The following is a 23,636-nucleotide window of genomic DNA, read 5'->3' on the forward strand; positions in this document are numbered from 1 at the left end:
GATTTAGTAAGATCTGATAACATCAGATACCTCCTAAAATGGGGTTCATGAACTTTGCCGCACGCTTTTCTTCACTTTCAATGCCTCCTTTACATTTATAAAATGATTTGTAAATGTTTCCCTTCCCTGTTTCACTACCACTTTCCTTTTCTTTCTGCATTCCAGGCAAGAGACTTAAAATTCTTTCTTATGATAAGAACAAAACATTAGCCCCCAGAGACTCTTGTCAGTAGATAACTTGGCACCCTCTTTCTAAAGGAAACCTCTCCTCCAGATGAAGAATGCTCACCTATTCCTATTTTTGCTGTAAATTATTTGCTCTGCTAAGATTACTTTCTAAAACTCAGCTGACTCAGCAGAGTTATTCATATTCACAGTGACCTTTAAAACCTCTTGGGAATATAAATTCCCTTTGGTAAACCTCAGTTTTTATAAGCCCTTCTTCAGCTTTTACACAATTGCCAGGTTTTGGCTAAAGATACTACTTCATTTTAATAAACGTTAATTGCTACATTAATCCAGCTGACTATCCACATGGATTACCAATTCCTGCTCTTTAAAAAACTTTTCCATCAGACTCTATACAGAGCCTGTAAAAAAGGCTGCTGCTGAATCGTTCAGACTATGACCATTTGGGATGTGCCAACAAGCCCCCTCCGGCCCCAAATGAATTAGGGCAGATGATACTGATAACTTTGCAACTGACAGAGCTGGTGTCTGCTCTAGGAGGTTACTGAGAGGAAAGTGTACCATTTCCCTCATAGAGTGAATTATCTACCTCAACCGCATCCCTGTGTTTTCCAGGTGTGATAGGAATAAATTATTCATAACTGATTGTTTTGAGAGAATAATAGATTGACTTCTGATGATCTTGCTCACATTCTAAATTCTCTTTCTCCTCCATGGAGTAACTTCAGTCAGCACTGGGTATGGGTAGTGAGGCCAGAATTAAAGACAGGCAGTTAATGTAGAATAGGAAATGGGGTTGAATAGAGAAAATGGAGTCTGGGAAGTTGGAAACTTCCACTGGAAGATTGGAATGTTCATGTCTCCAGAGCCCTTGGATACCACCCCTCCCAAAAAAGGTTTTTAAAGAAGCAACTCCTGAGCAGACAGAGCTACTAATCGATGCGCTCTTGTCTGCTGCTCCCTTCCTGCCTAACACTCCACTTTGGCCCTTCCAGCCCACCTGCTCACCCCCTGGCCATTCCACCAACATCTCCCAGTCACTATAAAGAATGGGGGGAAATGAACAAGATAAGGGAGAAGAATGCAGGAGAACAAAGGAAACTTTAGATGTATAAAAAAGGATAAGACTTACTCATCTCACAGAATCCACCTTTGGGTCCCCTTCTTCTACCCAGGAGAAGTCTGTTTTACTATCCTTTAATAAAGTTTCTTACTTTCTACTCTACACTTGCCTTGGTGTGCTTCTCTGGTATTATACTTCAACATCTGAGGAAGCAGGACTTGTCATATAACTGACAACTGGCAGTATCAGTAGTGCCAGGCAACTCTGCCCAGTTTGAAACAACCAAGCAATGCAGACACACACAGGTCTACTGAAGGGGATGGCAAATTTGCCTACTGAAGGTCACTAAGGACAAGCAGCAGGACAACCAGGATTGCAAATTGTGTTTCGGACAGTGATCCTTATGGGAATACTCTGTTTAATGAAATTTTTAAAAAATCAAAGGCAGGGCTGGGGTTGTAGCTCAGTGGCAGAGCACTTGCCTAGCACATGTGAGGCACTGGTATTGATACTTAGCACCACATAAATATAAACAAAATAAAGGTATGCTGTTCATCTATAACTACAATTTAAAAAAAAATCAAAGGTGTAAAGAAATAAAAACTCCATAGCAACATTTTTTTCCTTCAGGCAGGGTTAAGTGATACCCTTGATCAAAAAATCATAGAACCAGAATCCAGCAAACATTTATCTCCTTAAAGACTAATAACCATCCTAAGAGTTAGAGCATTTTGTTATTACTGGGACCTTAATACATGTCAGAGGACTCTGACTATGGTTTCTTAACTTAATATGGCTAACTCTTAAACTATATATCTATAAAAATGTCATTTTATTGGATCATAGCTTAGTTATAGAGATTAAAATCCATTTTCCCCACTTTCCTTCTTCCTATTTCTTTGATTCAATCCTGATGAATGGTAAAACTAGGATAACTCTGAGGATGTGGAGGTGAGAAAGAATGAAGAAAGCAGAATTAAGTTATTGACAAGAAACATCAAATATTTTACTATTTTTACTGGGTTGACTATATTATTCCAAAATCGAAACAGTTCTTAATGGAGAAGTACTAACACATGATGGTTCTAAAACTTCATAACTCTCTTTCATCTACCTCTCAGGAGGCAGCCTACTATTCAGACAGTTGGAAATGTATGGTGCTCTTTTATTTTTCCTTTTCATTGTGGTATCCTAATCAACTGTCTTCCTCCCTTCTGCTTTCTTGTTGCGATAACATCATCTAGTTAAGGGACACCAAAGAAAGTCTAGGAGTTATGTGATTGCCTTCTTGGAGGGCATTAATTTGTCAGAGACCAGTCCGCTGTTACATATGATAGAAGGAAGAAACACTTTAACCAGCAAGAACTATGAAAGAGCAATACTTTGTTTTGAATGAGTGCTAGTAACCCTGGAAAACCCATCACCACTTGAAACTTAGGTAAAAAAAAGCAAGAAAGACTTTGAACCAAAAAAGCAAAAATTTCATGATGATCTTATCCCAGGATATTGGATGGATGACTTGTTAGTTACTACATATGTGGAATGACAAATAGGTTTCCTCTTCTTTTCTCTTTCCTGGAAGTTGATGACAGCTATTTATGTGCTGTTCTAGCAAGGGTGTCTGAGGATGTGAGGATTTAGTGGGAAATGAGATTGTATTTGGTTAGTGATGTTCATATAGCTATTGGAAGGGAACTGAAATCAAGTGACTACTATATACTCTTGCCTTCATTTTCTTTTATTGCTTATCCTTTAACCAACTTCATAATTCAAAGTTCTAGTGCCTCTAGAGAGAAAAATGAATCCATTATAGGTTTTAAGTTTCCATGAAGCTCTATACAATTCTAGGTATTGCAAAGAGAACATTCTGGAACACTAATCAGAGCTGTTGGAAGGAAGACCTATGTAAAAATCTTTTGGACATGTGTAAGCCATCCAGCAAAACAGCATAATTGCATGACTTAGGATATGCTCAAATGTAGAGGATACACCAAAAGGTACAGGGTGAGCAAAATTGGAGTCCTGGTTTTAGAGAGATGCAAAGAATTTTACCTAAAGTTGGTGCTGATAAAATTTGAAAAAAGGAGGAAAAATTTAAGGAAACCTCTTTGTGTTAAAGCTGTTATTTCTATGAGAGTAGAAATAACAAGAAGGTAAACATACATGAAAGTGGATTGGTTGTTGAAAATTCACAGTGCAGTGTTGAAGAACACTCTCATTGGACTCTGCCCACATCCAGAGTCATCTAAATCTTGTGGGTCATTTGTTAAGTTCTTGGTGACTTGCATGTTTCATATCATTCTATCCTTACTTTAGAAGATGACAAAATGCTGGAAGTCTCTAATTTTTAAAAAATTCCAATTTCTAAAGCTTTTTTTTTTCTTAAAAGCAATCTCAAAATTCATTTTCTTCTCACACTATGTTAGTTTATACCTTTTACATCCATATGTACATTCATTACTAAATGAAGAGTGTGACCACTACAGAAGAAAAGGATGTGTTCAATTACAATCATTGTTTGTCTAAGGATTATTCAATAGAATGAAAAATAAGCTTTAATGCATCTTGAGTGGTGCTTTTCTGGTTATTTTTACTATATAACAAATACTTGAAAACTTGGTGACTTAAACAGGGGTACGTATTTCATTCCTGAGTCTACGTTTGACTAGGACTCAAGGGAAACAGCTTATCCCTGTTGAAGTTAGCTGGGGTGGCTCAAAGGCTGGAGGGGAGAATTGTGCGAAAGCCTCACAGTTCTGGTACTTGGTCCTGGTGTTTGGCTAGAAATCTCAGCCATGGCTGTGTCCAGAACACCACCTACCTGTGGCCTTTCTATGAGGCTGCTTGGCTTCTTCACAGCACGGTGGTTCAATTCCAAGTGAGAGCTTTTATCACGACCAGAAAATGAGCTGGAGAAAGTTAAAGAATTCTTGATGACTTAGCTTTGGAAGTCGCATGGTGTGACTTCTGCCACCCAGATTCAACAGGAGTGAATATAAACTCCATCTCTCAATGGAGAAATGTCAATGCCACATTGTAGGAAAAGCATGAGGGATGGGAGGTGTAAGTGCCTCCATCTTTGGAAAATATATTCTGCTGTAGTACTAACTACCATCTTTGGGAAGATGGAGACAATCATCAAATAATTGTGTTTTCTGGCTAGACAAGGAATCCAAAATAAGAAAAGCTAAGAAAGAGACTTGGATGTTGGTTCAAAGTGATGACATGATGCCTAATGCACAGCTGTTGCTCTGTGGACGGCCACTTCTCCCCTGCCAAATTTGAAGTCCTGGCATCCTATGTTGTTACCAAAGCCTGTGTTAAACCAAAGAGCTGAAATTAAACTTGAGTTCTGTTTTAGACCAAGATTGATTTATTTAGAAAACTCTCTTGAAGTGCTAACTTTATTGTATCTGTGAAATAATTCATGAATTACAGAATCTGATCTAGTGGAATACAAAGCATGGAAAGATGAGCTTTTTAATATAATCAGTGATAAATACAATGCCTGTTAAGGTATTAAGGCATAAGGTATTAGTTGGGAGACAATCAGGGAGAAAGAGGTGTATAGTACTCAAAAACTTTCCTAAGTTTTTGTAGCTTATCAGATACTATAATTAAATCTATATGCTATTTATAATTAAAACAACCTAGGTTCAAAACCTGACTGATATTTTATAGTTATGACATTAAAAATAATCACAATGACAGTGATAACTAATAACTAACTATAAAATAGTTAAAATTTATAAAATGTTTATTCTGAATCAGATATTTTACTAAAAACTTTGCATGCATGATCTCATTAATTTCTTTCAGCAATTCCAAGTTAAAAACTAAGATTATCTCTATTCACAGTTGTTACACTATGAGTAATGGAACTGGTTTTTGAATATATTCAGTATCATATAGACTCTTACCTACTCTGCAAGTTCCTTGAATTTCCTGAGTATCCTCATCTATAGAATAGGGATATCATTCTTTCTTGAGGGAGTATTAGGGAGATCATGTATATAAAGAATTTGAACACGATGTAGATAATGAGTACTCAGATCATGTTACTTTTACTTTCTCTTTTGAGGTAAGGGACTCAGTACTATTGCTCAGGTAGCCTAAGTACTAATGATTGCTGCCTGTTCTTCAAGTTATGTTTGTATCTTAAATAGAGTTGGTTAGGACTGGGAGGGGCCTTAGAAATCTATTTCTACCCCTTGTTTTAAAGCTGAAGAAATCTGAGAATTAGAAGGTCATATGACTTACCCAAAATCACAGAGCTAGTAAATGGCAGATCTGAGATCTACCTTCAAGACCAGTGCTCTGCTAGTGCCTCTAATTTCTTGGCCTCCAATTTCTTTGACAAGTAATTGTATTTTAAGAATATGGAAAAAAAAAAAAACTAGATGATAATTAGATTCAAAAAGCTTGCCAACACTTCCCATTTTATATAACTTTATAATTAAATTTAATATCTTATTAAATAATTATTAGTAATGCATATTTATATGTATTTCCACATGCCTGAAACTGAAATTTCATGCCATCTTCAATGACTGTTAAGTTGCTAGGCAGTGACTCACCCTGCTAGGGTTAATTATGACACCTAATAACACTCATGCTGGAAACTCCTGCTTAGACTAATTAGTCTCATAAATCTCTTTAGAGAAGTGTAAAATTCTCATTACTTAAATGATAAAACAACTAATCTTTCCTCCTAGTCCCTCCAAGATAATAAGATTGCCAAGACTGCTACAGTTGAATGATATTTTAAGGTAATTAATAATGCTATAAGAACCAAGGTCCTAAAGAGCTCACAATGATGATGTTTAGAAACAGAGGAAGGGCAGAAATGTTGGAGACAAAAAAAAGGGAATGTGGAGGGTCCACCTTTAAATATCTAAAGGAATTCTTTTCTATTTTAGCCTACTTTTCAAACTTGAATTACAAAAAGTGATCTTTGGACATGTTGGTATCACCTAAAGCAACGTTAAGTACTTAAATTTTATTATTTATTCAATAAATACACATTAGCCCTGGGGATAACATTGACAACAGGACAGTACAATACCTTCACTCTCTCAGGGTTTCTATCCCAGGAGACAAGCAACTAAACCAACAATGCAAATCCCGAGAGACTTGGTTCCATTGCACAGTGATCTTCATCCACTGTGGCTCCAGGTGACTCACACGGTGTACCATGGCCCAGCTTGTGACTCCAAAAAATGAGTCAGCTTTTGGTACACCCCGAGTCTCTACTTTTTAATTGAAATGACCACTGCAGAGGCACATGGGTCAGGGTTCAGTCAGGAGACAGAAACTGTACTTGCTGTTTGAATGGAAAGATTTTAATATAAAGAATGATTAACAAAGTATGATGTTGTTAGCGAGTAGCTTAAAAACGTAAGAAGAAAACGGAGGAAGCGGCTACCATCTCGAGGGCTGAACGAACAAAAGTAAAAGACTGGAATTATTAAAATTTTGAGTCACAGAGGAGGGACCTCGTGGAGTCCCAGATCTCCAAGGTGAGGGAGCCGCTGGCAGGTGCTGCTGTCTCTGGGTAGAAGGGAGATTTGATGAAGCTGGTTCAACAAATGTTGGGAAAACCAGGCACTGACCAGCTGTCACTAGAAACAGCTGCTTGAGACGAAGAACTTTTCTAAGGTGGGGTTAAAAAAACAGAAAGGCCACAGGAAACCCACCCAGAGAAAACAGGAGCACGTCCCCGCCCTGCTCCCGCCGGGCTGGCTCCTCTGGCGCCCCCAACTGGCAGAGTCTAGCAGGGACCAGCTGGCAAAGCAGAAAAGTTTGTTCTCTTTCCCAGCTGGAGCATCACAAAGTGGAATATTCAAGAATGAAACCAAAAGGTGATAATTTAACAACTAGGCTAAACAGAAGCCAACATAGTGGACCCTGGACTTTGATATCCTGAAAACCACTAATCCAGTGCTTGAGAGCTGCTCCTTGATCTCCTTCTGTGGAGTTCAATGGGGACAGTTTCTCCTTCTATGTGGTAAAGGAGGTCACTGAGAGGGAGTCTATCTGAACATGGTTATCCTGTAGCCTTTGTTATTTGCTTTCCTTACTATGGAATAATACACACTGTTATCTTAATATCCACAGAGATATTTAGGATAGCATCTCTTTTTGACTCATATCTCTTCATGGGGAAATGGTGTATATTCAAAGGTGTTCCCAAACCCACTGGCTCATTCCCTTTTGCCAATAGCATGGAATATTTATGATGGAGACACAAGTTTGTTTGCTTTTTCCTGGCAGTCTCCAATATGCTCATTTGCTCAGAATTGACTGAGAAATTGGTTATTCTGCAGCTGCTGGTCACCTTCTTTCAGGGAGAGAGATGATAGGTGCAGTTCAAGAAATTAACTGGGATAGTCCAGGATGTGCTTCTTAGAAGGAAGAATGACAAGAACGAATTTGGCTCAGAGAATGACACAGAATGACTCTTTGGGGAGAATACAGACATTACAGAGCAGTGGTTCACATGCTTTAAAAAAATGCAGGTTTTTAAATACTAGAATTTTGGTGAACATGCTCAAGAGAACAAAATATTGCTATATTTCAAAAACACAAAAGTTACATCAATAGTCTCAAATCTTCAACAATGTAATAGGGTCTCAAACTGTTTGCAAAAGTATCTATAGTAAGCCTATGAGTCACTAATGGGTCCTTTCACATCATGTAACTATCTGAGTAAAATTATTTACTGCCTTGAGTATGTGTTATTATGTTTTCTTTTATGCTCCAGAGAACTCATCCTCTTTCCTGGGTGCCAGTTTGATGCTGTGCCACACCTCTAATGTTCTAGTCATGTCAGGTTGTGTTCTGCTCTACCTGCATCACAGGCACCCCATGATAGCTGGTTTCCTCAGCTGTAGCAAAAATAAATTTTTACATGTCAATAATAATTATAGTGCACTCTTGCGTGTTCTCTGTTACAATGTGAATGTGGGCAGGCAAGACATTTGTCTAAGAACAGTGCCTGACCTTTCCAGTACTGCATATGCTAGCTTAAAAAATATTGAGATGGGAGGAATACAAAAGTTCTCAACACAAAGAAATGATAAATGTTTAAGACGATGAGCTGCTAATACCATGATTTGTTTCTTACACATTGCATATCTGTATCAAATTCTCACACTGTACTCCATATTTAAGTGTACTTATTATACCTCAAAAAAATATTTCTTAAAATATATTAAGATAGTGAATTATGGCTTTGGAAAAGACAACAGAGGTTGCAATGTGTCCGGGAAGGGAGAGAGGGCAGGAATATGTAACTGCCTTTGCAACTGAGTTTCCTACACTCAGTGATTTAAATGTTACTCCTATTGGTGAACACTCATGTGGAATTGACAATAACAAAATTTAATTCTGATAAGTTTAGTTTTGAGATATTTATGCCAAATATGGCAAGAATGGTATAATGATGTAATCCTGTTTGAGGCATTACTGTCTAGAAAAGTGGCAACTGGAAATTTGTAACTTTTTTTTTTTCTTTATATCAGGTCTTGAACTCAGTGGTCCTTAACCAGTGAGCACATTCCCAATTTGTTTATTTACTTTAATATTTTGAGATAGGGCCTCACTAAGTTGCTGAAACTGGCCTCAAAATTGCAATTCTCTTGCTTTAGCCTCCTTAGTTGCTGGAATTACAGGTGTGTCCCACCATGCCTGGCTTTGTAAAATTTGAGGGCATGCCTATAATCCCAGCAACTTGGCAGGAGGAAACAGGAGGATTGAAAGTTCAAGGTCAGCCTGGTTAACTTAGTGAGACCCTGTCTCAAAATTTAAAAAAACAAAAACGGAAAGAAAAACAAACAACTTTGAGAGCCAGACCAACTTGATGGATATAGAAGTAATAGATGAATTCAAGTTTGTCTTTGTTTTAGGTTTTTAGTGATCAAGGCAAACACAGTCTACAGCCCTGACCCATGCTGTCCAATATAGCAGACACCAGTCACATGTGGCCATTTAAATTTAAATTAAATAAAAATTCAGTTCTTTAATTGCACTAGCTACATTTTATGTGGTCAATAGCCACACAGAGCTACTCACTACCTTATTGGACAGCACAGATATTAGAACATTCCATCACTCAGATAGTTCTGGTGGAAAGCACTGGTGAATGTTTCAGGCAACATAGGAAACATTCAATCTGTTCTGCCACAGAAGCTATTGCTAGATCAGCAGTTGCCTTTTCCCCAAATATACCACGTGGAGTTCTCAGGCTTTGTTATTCCGACTGATGGTGCCTCGTGTGAGAGGGAGGCAATCCTTATCTACCCAGCACACAACAGCCTGGGAGGGCAAGTGATCGTGTTTCTATTCTGAAGATGGGAAACCGAGACTCCCAAAGTTTAAGTAACTTGTCCAGGATCTTGTAGGTAGGAAGTGAATCCAAAATTTGAAAAGGAGAAGAGGAGGAGAAAGACAAGTGAGGAGGAAGAAGAAGAAGAAGAAAAGGAGGAGAAAAGGAAGGAAAGGAGGGGGGAGGAAGGAGGGAACAAAGGGAGGTTTGGACGTTTCCCCTCCAAACCACACAATCTCTAGATGAGGAATTTTGGCAAATCCTAGGCAGTTTTCCCTCAGGAATCCAGACCTCCTTGTTCTGCTACCACCTGTTATTTTGAGGCATCTTGTGTCAATGAATTGAGGATGAGTATATTTCAAAAGCTGAAGAGATCACCAGCAATTAATGTTTTCCTACACCATCCTATCCCTATCAACACTCAGCTCTCAGCAATAGTGGGAGCCAGCAGAAGCAGCTGTGCCGCTGTTGTTCAGCATGTTAATAGACACCTGTATAAAAAAAGAACTTGGAGAGACATTATTATTTCACACTCCATCTGCCTTTCCTAACTCACCTCTTCTTTTCTAGGTTACAAATGAGTTGTCTAAGGGTGATGTTCAGAAATATTTTCTACCCTTCCCTGAAGGCCACAGCTCACATCTACAGCTGAGTCAGAGCAACAGCTAACTAGGACTGTACAAAATCACGGGGACTAGCAAACTAACCGAGATCAGCATGCTGACCTCATTTACCGTCCTCGGAAGTGCCACAAATGTCCACACAGAACCCAGTCACTGTGGACACCACAGGAACAGAGGCTGCCTTCCCTTTGAACCTACATTTTCGAATCTTCTGTGGCAAGGATGACTTGCCAATCCTAACAGCAAGCACTGGCTCTTTCGTGTATGGTTGCCTGTCTTTGTACCTCACATTCTAGTTTCAGATACTAACGTTATTTTTATTTGAACCAGAATAAGATACCAAACAGTTTTCTCTTAGGAATGAGGCTGTCATAAATGTCAAAATGAGTTAAAGATCCTTAGAAAATTCTAAGATTAATTTTTTTCTCTCCTAGGTTTTGAACCTAGAACTTCACATGTATATTTCATAAAACATTATTTTCCTTTCTGATCTGTTTTTGAAAGTTTGCCTTTAGTGAACTCTCATACAATTGCTCAGTTCAGTATTACCCATGTGGTATGTGTTAGAAAAATTTCTACTGAGCTGTAACATGAGAAGATGTTGCATTATTCAACAGTCACTTGATATAATTCACACAGCTTTGTGTGTGTGTGTGTGAAAGAGAGAGAGAGAGAGTAGTGAAATGCATAAGTAAAACAATAAATTATAATCTGTGCAAAAGTTAATTTGCTAATTTGATATACAGTAAATGTAATATGTTTTGATCCTATTGAAGCATATTATGCAATGTCTTGTAAAATCTTATTTGCAAAACTAATTTAAATTGTCTTGGAACAGAGCTGACTGAAGGACTCTAAACGAGAACAGCAATAAATGGTAACAACCTAAGTAAGGAGCTGCATTTAGTCAGTTGGGAATGAAGGCTGTCAGTCTTATCAGTTTTGGGTCACTGGAGAGGTGGTGGGTTGAGGAAATGCTAGGGAAGGGAGGGTGTGTGAGCCAATAAAAAAGCTAATGGTGAAGTGGAGTGTCTGCATTTCCTTCTCTTCCTATGTCCAACCATGACTGCCATCATTTTTTTGTTTTCTCTTTAGAGAGAATGGGAACCCCTTCTGATTTTCTTACAGTTGACTATAGACTTTTTCTCACACCCTCCAGGATTTTAGCCTTACCCAGTTCTCCGTGTGGGGGTTTGATACCCTTTCTTTGGTAAAAATACAGTCCTGCTGAAGTTGTCTCCCTTGGTTGAGGATGGTTGAGGATTTTTTTTTTTCTTTCTTAAAGTTGGTAATCACTGAGGCATTGGTTTTATTCTTTGGTTTAGCAAATACTTATGAGTACCTTTTATGTGCTGGGTACTGTTCTAAGATCTAGGTTTATAGTTTTTAAACACAACCCTGTCCCTGATTCCAAGACTATCTCTCTTCCTCAGTGTCATAGGAATAAGAGAGTCAACCCTCCATATCTGCAGGTTCTGCATCCATAGATTTAAGCAGTAGTAAATTGGAAAATTCAGAAAAAAATTGCATCTGTACTGAACAGCTATAGTACAGGTTTTCTGGTTGCAATTTTTTTTATTGTTGTGTTGGTCAGTATTCCTCAAATAACACAATGTAACAATATTTATACAGCACTTACATCTCATTAGGTATTGTAAGTAATACAGAGATGATTTAAAGTATTTTTGGAAAATGTGCATAGATTATATGCAAATAAGACACTATTTTAATAGAAGAGACTGGACACCTGAGAATTCTCTTATTCAAGGAGGGTTCTATAACTTATCTCCTGTGATACCAAGGAACAACAACTCTATTTACAATACACCATTGGATCCTCAGCAAGAGACAACAATCCTTTTCCTAGCCAGCCACCTTGCAAATCCAGGCTCTCAGAATCAAATGTGAAATAAAGAATCTCAAGGGTCTTTCCTATGACTAAGGATTGGTGTCAAACAGGCAACACCAAGGCATTGCCAGAGGCTATTACCACCCTCAGTCAGAAAAATCCAACATCACAGAGGTAAGCAGGCTAGAGTCTCTCCATTTGGGAAGTGGACATTTAGAAATTATGACATCCTCAAAGACGTGAAACATGAAATTAATAAGAAGACTGCGTCCCAATGGTGGCCATGTAAGTGACCATGCATCATTACTGGGTCTGTTAGACGATAACTGGCACATACTGGAGCTCTGGGTAGGGGGAGGCACCAGCAATTTCAGACATCTGAGAGGCATGCAAAATGAGAACACATTTCTATTAACCATTACTTAGTTTCATTTAAAAATATCTATTTTAAATACACTGTGCTCTAGTTGTTTTGTGGCTAGAGCCAGGAACTTGTGCATAGTAAAAATATAGCCCAAGAGACACATTCTACCTCAGGCAGTATTTTGAATTAAATTACCAGAGGTCACACAACTCTGATTTACCATAAACCATATGCCCACTGTGCAGGAATTTTACATGGTAAGAATTTATGCCTACCATTTGTGCAGACAGCTTATGGATTTTTAAAAAACCCAATTGACATATTCAGGCTCAGCTATGCTATAATCTACATTTTAAATTCTTGTGGTAAAAGCTAATAAATAGTTCAAATTGTTGAGGTCTGTTTATGAGATTTAGAATCAGTGTGTCAAAGTGATCTGCACTGCAGCACTATTCATGCAGCCAAGAAGTGGAAACAACCTAAGGACCCAGTAGATGAACAGACAGATGAAATAGGATATAAATACACAATGGAATATTATTCAGTCTTTAAAAAGAAGGAAATTTTGTCATTTGCAATAACATACATAGAACTGGAGAACATAATTGTAATTGAAAAACCTGGACACAGAAAGACAAATACCATTTTAATATGTGGAATCTAAAACAGTCAAACTTGAGGCAGAAAGCAGAATGGTGGTAACCAGAGGTTGGGATGTGGGGGAATGGGAGGTGATAATCAAAGGGTACAAAGCCTTGGTTAGATGGGAAATATGTTTTTTCCTTTTAGATCTGTTACAGAATACAGAAAGTAGTAATGTATTACACATTTGCAAATTGTTGGGAGAGTATGTTTAAACTGTCCTCAACACAAGAAAAAAGCATTTGAGGTATGTTAATTAGGTCATGTTAATATGATCAATTGGATTAATTATTCCTTATTATATTAATAAACCATAAAATCACTTTGGATCACATAAATATACAACTATGATTTGTCAATTTAAAATTTAAAAATAGAAAGTAATAAAAAAGAAGCTTATTATTCCTTATTATTATGCAAGATGTGTAAGCTATAAAGATCTAATTATAGCATGATGACTATAGTTAAGGATACTGTATTTTATACTAGAAATTTGCTAAGAGGGTATCTCTTCTTTTCTCACTGCTTGAGGAAGAAAGAAGGAGAGTAAGAATGAAATGAAGAGGAAAATGGCAACTATGTGAAATGATGGATATATATCTTAGCTTGATTGTGGTCTTTTTACAAGGTTCACATATACTAAAATATCAGATTGCACACATCAAATATATATAAGTTCTATTTGTCAATTATACCTCAATAAAACTGGGGGGGAAACCAGAAAGAATCTTTTTACCTTTTTTCATGTATTAAGACCCAGTGACAAATCTTTTTCATATCTGTGTTCTGCCGCTCCAAATTTGTAGCTGTTATAGAAGAATAAAAGATAGCAGGATCAGGACAGAATTTCTACCTAATTAAATAAAAGCCTTTTTTTCTGGTAAGTGAAATTTTCTTTAGACCTACTATAGCTTCTTTATCATCATTTCATTCTTACCCTATCTTACATCATTTCAATGTGTGATTATTCAGCATCAATCTTAGCATTGGAAACCCCTATACATATAAAATACCTACTGAATTTTTTAGCCAGAAAATATAATTAACTAGAAAGGAAGCTCAGACTTACAGTGTCAACTGCACCATGGAAAAAGCTTAGAAGTTGTGTTAAAGAAAAATCATTCAGTGATACCTTTGAAAGCATGGTGGGAAAGATTTTTCCTTTTCTATTCTTTTTTTCAGGACCATTAGAAGCATTAAAATAGGCACAAGGATTACTGCAACAGGGTCTTGCAGGAGGGGAGTGAGAGTAGCTCCACTCTGAGTAGATCATGGACAAGTGGGAGTTCATAGCTAAGGAGAGGTCAGGGTCACGGGGGTAGAAAATTAGGAGGAAACATCAGGGATAAGGGAAATTGGCTAAATCAACTCATGGATTCTTGCACAAGACATCACCTGTGGGATGGTGAGGGTGAGGAACTTGATCAGATATTGAGAGTGGTGGTGGTGGGGTTCTTGCTAAATTGATTTAGCAGGGATTGCTAAACTATTTTTTTTTTAAGAAGAAATTTCTTACCAATTTTACTTTTCTCCATCCAGCTCTAATATATATAAAGATGTGATAAAAGCATGAGATACATTACAAGGGTCAAAAAGAGCTCCTTTATGTGCCTTTGTCTAATCTGAAATTGATAATTTGCTCTCTTCTCATTCACTTTCTTTCTTTTTTATTGTATACAAATGGGATACATGTTGTTTCTCTATTTGTACATGGAGTCAAGGCATACCAGTTGTGTAATCATATGTTTACATAGGGCAATGATGTTTGACTCATTATTTTTTCCCTTTCCCCCCACCCCTCACACCCCTCTTTTCCCTCTATACAGTCCTTCTTTCCTTCATTCTTACCACCCTCCTTATCCCTAACCCTAAACCTAACCCTAACCCTAACGCTAACCCCTCCCACCCCCATTATATGTCCTCATCTGCTTATCAGCGAGATCATGCGTCGTTTAGTTTTTTGAGATTGGCTTATCTCACTTAGCATGATATTCTCCAATTTCATCCATTTGCCTGCAATTGCCATAATTTTATCATTCTTCATTGCGGAATAATATTCCATTGTATATAGGATCAGACTCCCTTAACAGGACTCCCATTGCACAAGAAATAAAAGCAAGAATCAACAACTGGGATAGATTCAAACTAAAAAGCTTTCTCTCAGCAAAGGAAACTCTCAGTAATGTGAAGAGAGAGCCTACAGAGTGGAAGAATATCTTTGCCACTCATATTTCAGATAGAGCGCTAATTTCTAGAATCTATAAAGAACTCAAAAAACTCTACACCAAGAATACAAATAATCCAATCAACAAATGGGCTAAGGAATGAACAGATACTTCACAGAAGAAGATGTACAAGCAATCAACAGATATATGAAAAAATGTTCAACATCTCTAGTAATAAGAGAAATGCAAATCAAAACTACCCTAAGATTCCATCTCACCCCAATTAGAATGGTGATTATCAAGAACACAAGCAACAATAGGTGTTGGCGAGGATGTGGTGAAAAAGGTACACTCATACATTGCTGGTGGGGTTGCAAATTAGTGCAGCCACTCTGGAAAGCAGTATGGAGATTCCTCAGAAAGCTTGGAATGGAACCACCATTTGACCCAGCTATCCAACTCCTTGGCCTATACCCAAAGGACTTAAAATCAGCATACTATAAAGATAGAGCCACATCAATGTTCATTACTGCTCAATTCACCATAGCCAGATTGTGGAACCAACCTAGATGTCCTTCAGTTGATGAATGGATAAAGAAACTGCTAAACTATTTTGAAGTCCACAGATAGGCAGGGCAAGGTCTAGAAGGTTGATAAAATCTGGCCAAGGAAAGTCTTTGTCAGTTGTCACTTAAGTTTTACAACTCTTGCTGTAAGGTTGGACAAATTGAAAAAATAATGAGTTCCCTTGGACCCATTAGAGAACTGAGGTTTCGGGGGAAAGCATCACATTCAAATGATCAGAGGCAAAAGGTCTACTTACCTGGAACAGAAGCTCCTAGAGTCATAAACTGGTAGAGCCCTTGAATGGTAATTTGGATGACTTTCTGGAAGCCGAGTGCGAACACACCAGAGAGTAAGTAATATGCAGAGGCTGTAGTCTCACTTTTATGGGCAGAATCTTCAGGAAACCCATCAGATTCTCCTTGATAAATTAGAGAAACATTCTCTTTAAGCCTTATAGATGAAGAGTAGGAATAACCATTGTGAACCAATCCCAAAGTTTTCTCTATAATGAAGGCCTACTTGAGCGGGGGCGGGGGGGGGGGAGTGCGTATTTTATCAGATCTTTTTTTTTTTTTTATTTATTTTTTTACGTTTACATAGGGTAATGATGTTTCTTTTTTTTCCCTTCCCCCCCACCCCTCCCACCCTTTTCCCTTTATACAGTCCTTCTTTCCTTCTTTCTTACCGCTCTCCTTACCTAACTCTAAACCTAACCCTAAACCTAATGCTAACCCCTCCCACCCCCATTATATGTCCTCATCCGCTTATCAGCGAGATCATTCATCCTTTAGTTTTTTGAGATTGGCTTATCTCACTTAGCATGATATTCTCCAATTTCGACCATTTGCCTGCAAATGCCATAATTTTATCATTCTTCATTGCGGAGTAATATTCCATTGTATAAATATGCCACAGTTTCTTTATCCATTCATCAACTGAAGGGCATCTAGGTTGGTTCCACAATCTGGCTATGGTGAATTGAGCAGCAATGAACATTGATGTGGCTGTATCTCTGTAGTATGCTGATTTTAAGTCCTTTGGGTATAGACCAAGGAGTGGGATAGCTGGGTCAAATGGTGTTTCCATTCCAAGCTTTCTGAGGAATCTCCACACTGCTTTCCAGAGTGGCTGCACTAATTTGCAACCCCACCAGCAATGTATGAGTGTTCCTTTTTCACCACATCCTCGCCAACACCTATTGTTGCTTGTGTTCTTGATAATCGCTGAAATTTTATCCCCCCAAAAGGGAGGAGAATTCTTCCTCTTTCTATTTCTATCACTCACTTAAACAGGACATCCCATTTCCTAGTGTCTACGATCAATTGAAATATTTTTCTTATGAATATAAGCTAACTTAAATTTTAAATAAAGAGATGTACTGGCTCATAAAATTGAAAATTCACATTTAATGGAGGCTTCAAGGCATAGTTTGCTATCAGTTCTATTTCTCTGGGATGATTCCTTCAGCTCTACCTTCATTAGTATCTCTGCTTCATTATAAAGCCAGCTCCTCTCATGTAGGCAAAGTATAGGTGTAGTGGTTCCAGAATTCACATCCATATCAGATATAGACCAGAAAGAGTCTTCTCTATCAGTTTTCTCTAAAAAGCAAAGAATTTTCCTCCAATAATCTCCCAGAAAATCTCCCTTAAATTTTATTGGAATAAATTGTCAAAATTTATTTGGAACAAATCCTTTTGCCCCAGGAAATGTCATGTTGTTCCTTATTTCTCAGTTTGGCTTTCTAGTCTATGGTCAGATGACTCCATTGCTCTGGGCTGAAGGTGAGGCAGAACATCTGGCAGAAGGGTTTTGTGGAGGAAAGCTGTTCAACTCTTGGTAGCCAGTAAGCAGAGAGAGAGAGAGAGACAGACAGACAGACAGACAGAGAGAGAGAGAGAGACATAAAGAGAGAGAGAGAGAAGTCAGGGAGAAGATATAATCTTCAAAGACACACTCTGAGTGACCTACTTCCTCCAGCCATGCCCAACCTGCTTACAGTTACCACCTACTTAGTCCATTCAAATTATTCATCAAATAGATTAATCCACTGATTAGGTCACAGCTCTCATAATCTAATCATTTCACCTCTGAATATTCCTGAAATTTTGTCCCATAAAACAGATATTTTAAGTATTTTAAAGGTGATGCAGAAGTAGAAGTTCACAGGTTCCCCATAGAAGTTAATTCCCTTCTGCATGTTATTTTACAAAAATAAAGCAGCACATATGACTTTCTCAAGAGAGGACAGGAAAGGGTTTGGGGAGAAGAGAAAGTATATACTTCTCTTCACCATGTTCAAATGGGAGTGACTCCTCAACAAGGATTCTTCCTGGATTAGAAGTTTTGGATAAAAGGTGAGGTCAGCCGTACTTGAGGAGAAGGCATAAGGAACATTGCAGCAGAGCCCAGAGGCCTTTGCTCATGCCAGGCTTCTGAACATTGGCTCAGACTGTTTCCTCTGTCCTGAAGTAACCCCCATCTCTACTCTCCACCCGTTCTCTCCCTCAACACACTCCCAAAGCTTGGCTTGGAATCACCTTCTTCAGGAGGACCTCCCTTGGCTTTAGATGCCCCTTCCCTTCCTGCCCCTCCAGTACAACTTCTACCAAGAGTGATATGTGGTCTGTTCATTGTCTCTTCCCCTCTAGTTGCTGATCTTCCTTATGCTACTGGATAGCACTTAGTAACTCTTAGTGTTTGAGTTTTACTGAACTATTGTGTCTCATAGGAAGTGGTTGTTTATTCAGAATTGCTATATTGTGACATCTAATCCTCATTTCCTTCCCTTTCTTATCCTCTACTTTCTCTTCTTTCTCCTTTATTACACACAATGACCACTGAAATGTTCTAAGCACATCTAAGATATTTCAAGTGATTTGACCTTAGAATTTTGGAGATAAATTGCTTCATCTTGAGGTCATATTAAATGTTAAGCCTGAGAATGCATATCTGTGGGGGGCTGGCACCTAATCATTAATATCTGCATTTTCTCAAACAGTTGAGACTTATGAATAAATATGTGATTCACATACATTTGAATTTTAAGTAGCGAGTGGATAAGAGCCCCGGTCTTGCCTCTTGCCACTTGTATGACCTTATTCAATTTACTTAATATCTTATTGCTGTTTCCTCACCTGAAACAGAGCTGTTGAAAGATTTAATGAGATAATAAATGCATAGCATTTGGAATGATGCTATGCATAATAAGGGCTCCATAAACACTAACTTTTAATTGTATTAACTAACTCCAGATAATACTCAGTGTCATGATTGTGATTATATATTACATTGTTACTTGGACTTAAACTGAAGTCATTTATAACATCAGGCTATTCATATTCAGAGTTTTTCCATATTGTTCTTTCCTTCATACATGTTTAAATTTATTCATGCATCCACCCACCCATCCATAGCAAGGGTCCATATTGTACAATCTTTACTCTAAATTTTATGGAAATATCTCCCCCTCTTTGCTCTCTCACTGGCATCCTGGGGCTTTTTTTTTTTTTTTTTTTTTTTTGCTAGCATCTTCTGAGCTCCCAGAAAACAGAAATTAGAATTCAAAGACATCTTGCTCAAAAAGCGAGACCAAAAGACATGGAGGCCTGCCAGCAAAATAGGATGCCTACTGGCAAGTTGGATGTATCCTGGTTCATTTAATCCATACAATCACAATATGAATTAGACACTCTTTTTTCCCCACATTTTTTATTGGTACATTATGGTTATACATAATGATGGGATTTGTTGTTATATATTCATATATGAACACAAAATAATTTGGTCAATATCTTTCCCCAGTATTTCTCCTGAATTAAATACTCTAATTATCACCATTTTACAAATGAGAAAAACTCAGGCAAGAGCAGTTAGGTGACTTGAGTGGAGTCAAACAGGAAATCGAAGAGTTAGAAATCAAATTGAGGTGCTCTGGTTCCTGAATAGTATCAAAATGATCTCATTCTAGACCCGAAGATCTCATGATTGGTTCACAAGACAGGCAGGAAAACAAATAGCGTGTCTAAGTGTTAAAATATGGATAGATGAAAAGTGCTGTGGGAGCAGAGAACAGGGAACAGCCAACCAACAGACGAACGGAGCAAGGACATGTCAACATGTGCAGGTGTGTCCAGCCCTACTCATCTTGAAGGACAAATGGATTTTATAGCTGGATAAGGGTGTAAGGACACACTGTGTGCTATAGGAAAAGATTGTAGAAAGACCTAAAGGGGTAGAAGAGACCAATTTAGTTTGAGGAATGCCAGAATATTGTGGAGATGAATTCAGAGGAGACGTTGGAGAATGTGTCATGAGACAAAGCTGGAGCCATAGATTGAATTGAACTGCCTTGTGCACTGAACACATTACGATAAAATATGATATCTTGGCATTTGAGAAACTAGCAGAAGCAGGAAGTTTACCCTTATCTTCCCCTCCTCTTCCCCTTATCCCTTGAATCAGGTCATGAGACCCTCATTCTAGAGGTGAGGGGAAGAGGAAGGAGCATCCTTGTCCTTGAATACACACTGATACCTAGAAGAATCTGAACAAACAGATTTTTCTAAGTCCCTCCACCCCAGTTTATTACTGTCAGTTCAAACTTTGTCCAATCATGCTTCTCTGTATTTATCCAATGCCACCAAATGGCATAAAAATACACATTTCCTTATTTCTTCAGGTCTTCATTTCTGAAGTCTCCCATGTCACATAAAGCTTTTACTAAATAAGTTTGAATGCTTTTGTCTTTTTAGTCTGACTTTTGTTATAGGGGGTTCAGAAACAAACCTAGTGATGGGCAAGTAAAAGATATTTATTTTTCCCCTATTGAACCATGTTGAGGACTTCAGATTTTATCCTATAGGAATTGATGGCATAGAAGAAATTTTTTAAGCATGGAAGAAGCATAATTGTTTTTATGTTTTATGAAGAACTTACTGGTTCTAAGAATAATAAGGTATGAGGATGGAGATCATGGGAAGGTGTGAATGTGACTTAAGGCAGTGGTAGGAATGCTATGGCTGTGATTTAAGGCAGTGCTAGTGGGAAGTGGATTTTAAATGGCATCTTGCTGTTTAGGGCCTTCGTCAGTTTGAATCCTGATTCTGTCCTCTAAGATGTTGACAGATGTCAACAAAATGTCATCTATAAACTTGATGCATGTCTCTAATGACCTCACCTAGATCAATATTTAAAGTATTCGACAAAAATGTCAAGTGGTCTTATCTCCACTGAGATACCTTTGAACATGGAATATACTTTGAAGTATTGATTTTAATTTCTTCTGAGTTGCAGTCCCTTTTAGAGTCTCTGACCATAAAGACCATGCCCATTATTTTTTTTCTCTGGAATGTCTGCAATCTCCTTTCCTGAAGCCAAGCATATGAATCTGGCTATACTCAAGGCTCTTTTTGTTCCAGGATTGCCCAAACAATGCTTCTAGTGACAACGCAATGAGCAGGTTTTCAATTACTTTCAGAGTCCTAATGTGAATTTTATCTGAATCTGGTGCTTAGCAACTAAGTGTTGTTTCATTATCACCTAACTATTTTGGATTTTAAATAGTCCTGAGACTGGTAATTTAAAGGAAGATTTATCTAGCAGATCTTGAGGCTCAGAATATGGTACCTGAAAGCATGGCACTTTGGCATGCTGAGTTCTTCGAACTGAAGGACATTAGAAGGCCTCAGAAGCAGTCTCTTTTTGATCTTATACTGCCCTTTTTTTCTCCAGCTCACCTTTTCCCAACTAAGAAGGTCATGGAAACTAGCATTTCTTTTCTCCAAGGCAAGACACAGCAAGTAGAATTCCTTCCCCCTAAAACAAACCTCAAAACCTAGAACAATTACCCTACCCACTTTCCTGTGTGAAAGTTGTCCATTGTTCTCTGACCTATCTCGTTATATACCTTCATTCCATAAAGGATCTGTTTTAGTTAGCTTTGCAGCACAGTGTCCAAAAGACCTGAAAAGAGCAATGTAAAGAAGGAAAAGTTTATTTTGGCTCATGGTTTGAGAGATTCACTCCATAGTTGGTTGACTCCATGACTTTGGGCTCCAAGTGATGCAAAACATCATGGCAGAAGGATGGGGTGGAGGAAAATTGCTCAGGACATGAGAATCAGGAAGCCAAGAGGAATATATATATATATATATATATATATATATATATATATATAGAGAGAGAGAGAGAGAGAGAGAGAGAGAGAGAGAGAGAGTAAGAGAGAACAAATGGCATAGTGTGCCCCTAGTGACCTGCTTCTTCCAGTCACACCCTACTTACCTACAGTTATTGCCTAGTTAATCCTCAGTGGATTAATGTGCTGATTAGGTTAAGGCTCTCAGGACCCAATCGTATATTATCTTGCACATGAGTTTTGGGAGACACACCATATCTAAACCATAGCAGGGTCCTGCCATATACCTGAGATAGGATAGAAGGAAAAAGAAATAGGTAGAAAGGAGACATAAAGGAAGAACAAGAAAATAAGATTGTTAAAAATTTGTTCTAATTAGTTATACATGACATAGAATGCATTTTTTTAAAAAACATTTTTTTAGTTAGCAATGGATCTTTATTTTATTTATTTATATGTAGTGCTGAGAACTGAACCCAGTACCTCCATGAGTTAGGGATGGGCTCTGCCACTGAGCCACAACCCCAGCCCGGTAGAATGCATTTTGACACATCATTCATAAATGGAGTATAACTTCTCATTCTTCTGGTTGTATATGATGTATACTTATACCAGTCATTTAATCATACATGTACATAGGGTAATAATGTCTGATTCATTCTACTATCCTTCCTAAGATTTTTAATTCAGAAATTCTGCCGACTTTTCCAGGTCTGTCACTCCCTAATCCAGTCTCTCTTGCAGATCTGTCACTCTCTTATTCCTGGGAAATCTGTAAATCTATCTGTGCACTGTCAATTGAACTCCAATAAATATATTAATCTAAGAGGACATCTTGAGGAACCTATAATTTAGGGAATTTTCCAGTGCTATCTACTGGTCAGAAAATGAAGACCACATTAACCTAAGGATCCTGAAAGTGACCAGACTCCCAAAATCTCTCTTGAGATCACCAGACTGATATCATTCCTACATATCTTTCCATATCCACCCCTCACTGAGTTTCCTTTGAAAGAATAACTGGGAACCTCCAAAACACATCTCTCATTCTTGAGATGACCCAGACTCTTCCTGAAGGATTATAATATTCCAATAATATACTTGTTGGAAAATAATATTCCAGTAAGGCAGCTCCCTAAGAAAAATGGAGGGACAGTGTGGCTCTGGAGGAGGGAGGGGAAATTAGCCAAACATTAAGCCTCTCCCAGCATATCCTTTCCCAATAACAATAGGCCCTGAGGGAAAAAGCAAATTTCAGCCCTTCCCAGGTTCAATCCTCAGCATCTCCACCAAAAGCAAACATTCACCCCTTCCTAACTCAAGTGCATCTTGAAGGAAGGAGGCAAACATTGAAATGCTGGGCCCTGTACTTTGACCTTCCCCATTGCAAATTATCCCTAAATGGAGGCACAGCAAACTATTGAAACTCTGGGAAACAATGAATCCCAGAGAAAGAAAAACAGTGGGCAAGATTTGAGTACTCAACCCTTGGGAACTGGACTCCTATCTCCCCAGATAATAATGAGTTTTAACCTTTTTACAACTACCTTCCTAAGTTAAAGTTCTAACCTGAACAACTAGCCCCTGACTGTCCAAACTGCACATCCATAGTCTCCAATGAAACTATAAAAACCCAGACTCCTTCTGTAACCTGGGGGCCACCTCCATACCCAGAAAATGGGCCCTCCCATGCCTAATCAATGGGCCTCATG

This window comes from Sciurus carolinensis, chromosome 11 (assembly GCF_902686445.1).
Source record: "Sciurus carolinensis chromosome 11, mSciCar1.2, whole genome shotgun sequence".
Taxonomy (NCBI): Eukaryota; Metazoa; Chordata; class Mammalia; order Rodentia; family Sciuridae; genus Sciurus; species Sciurus carolinensis.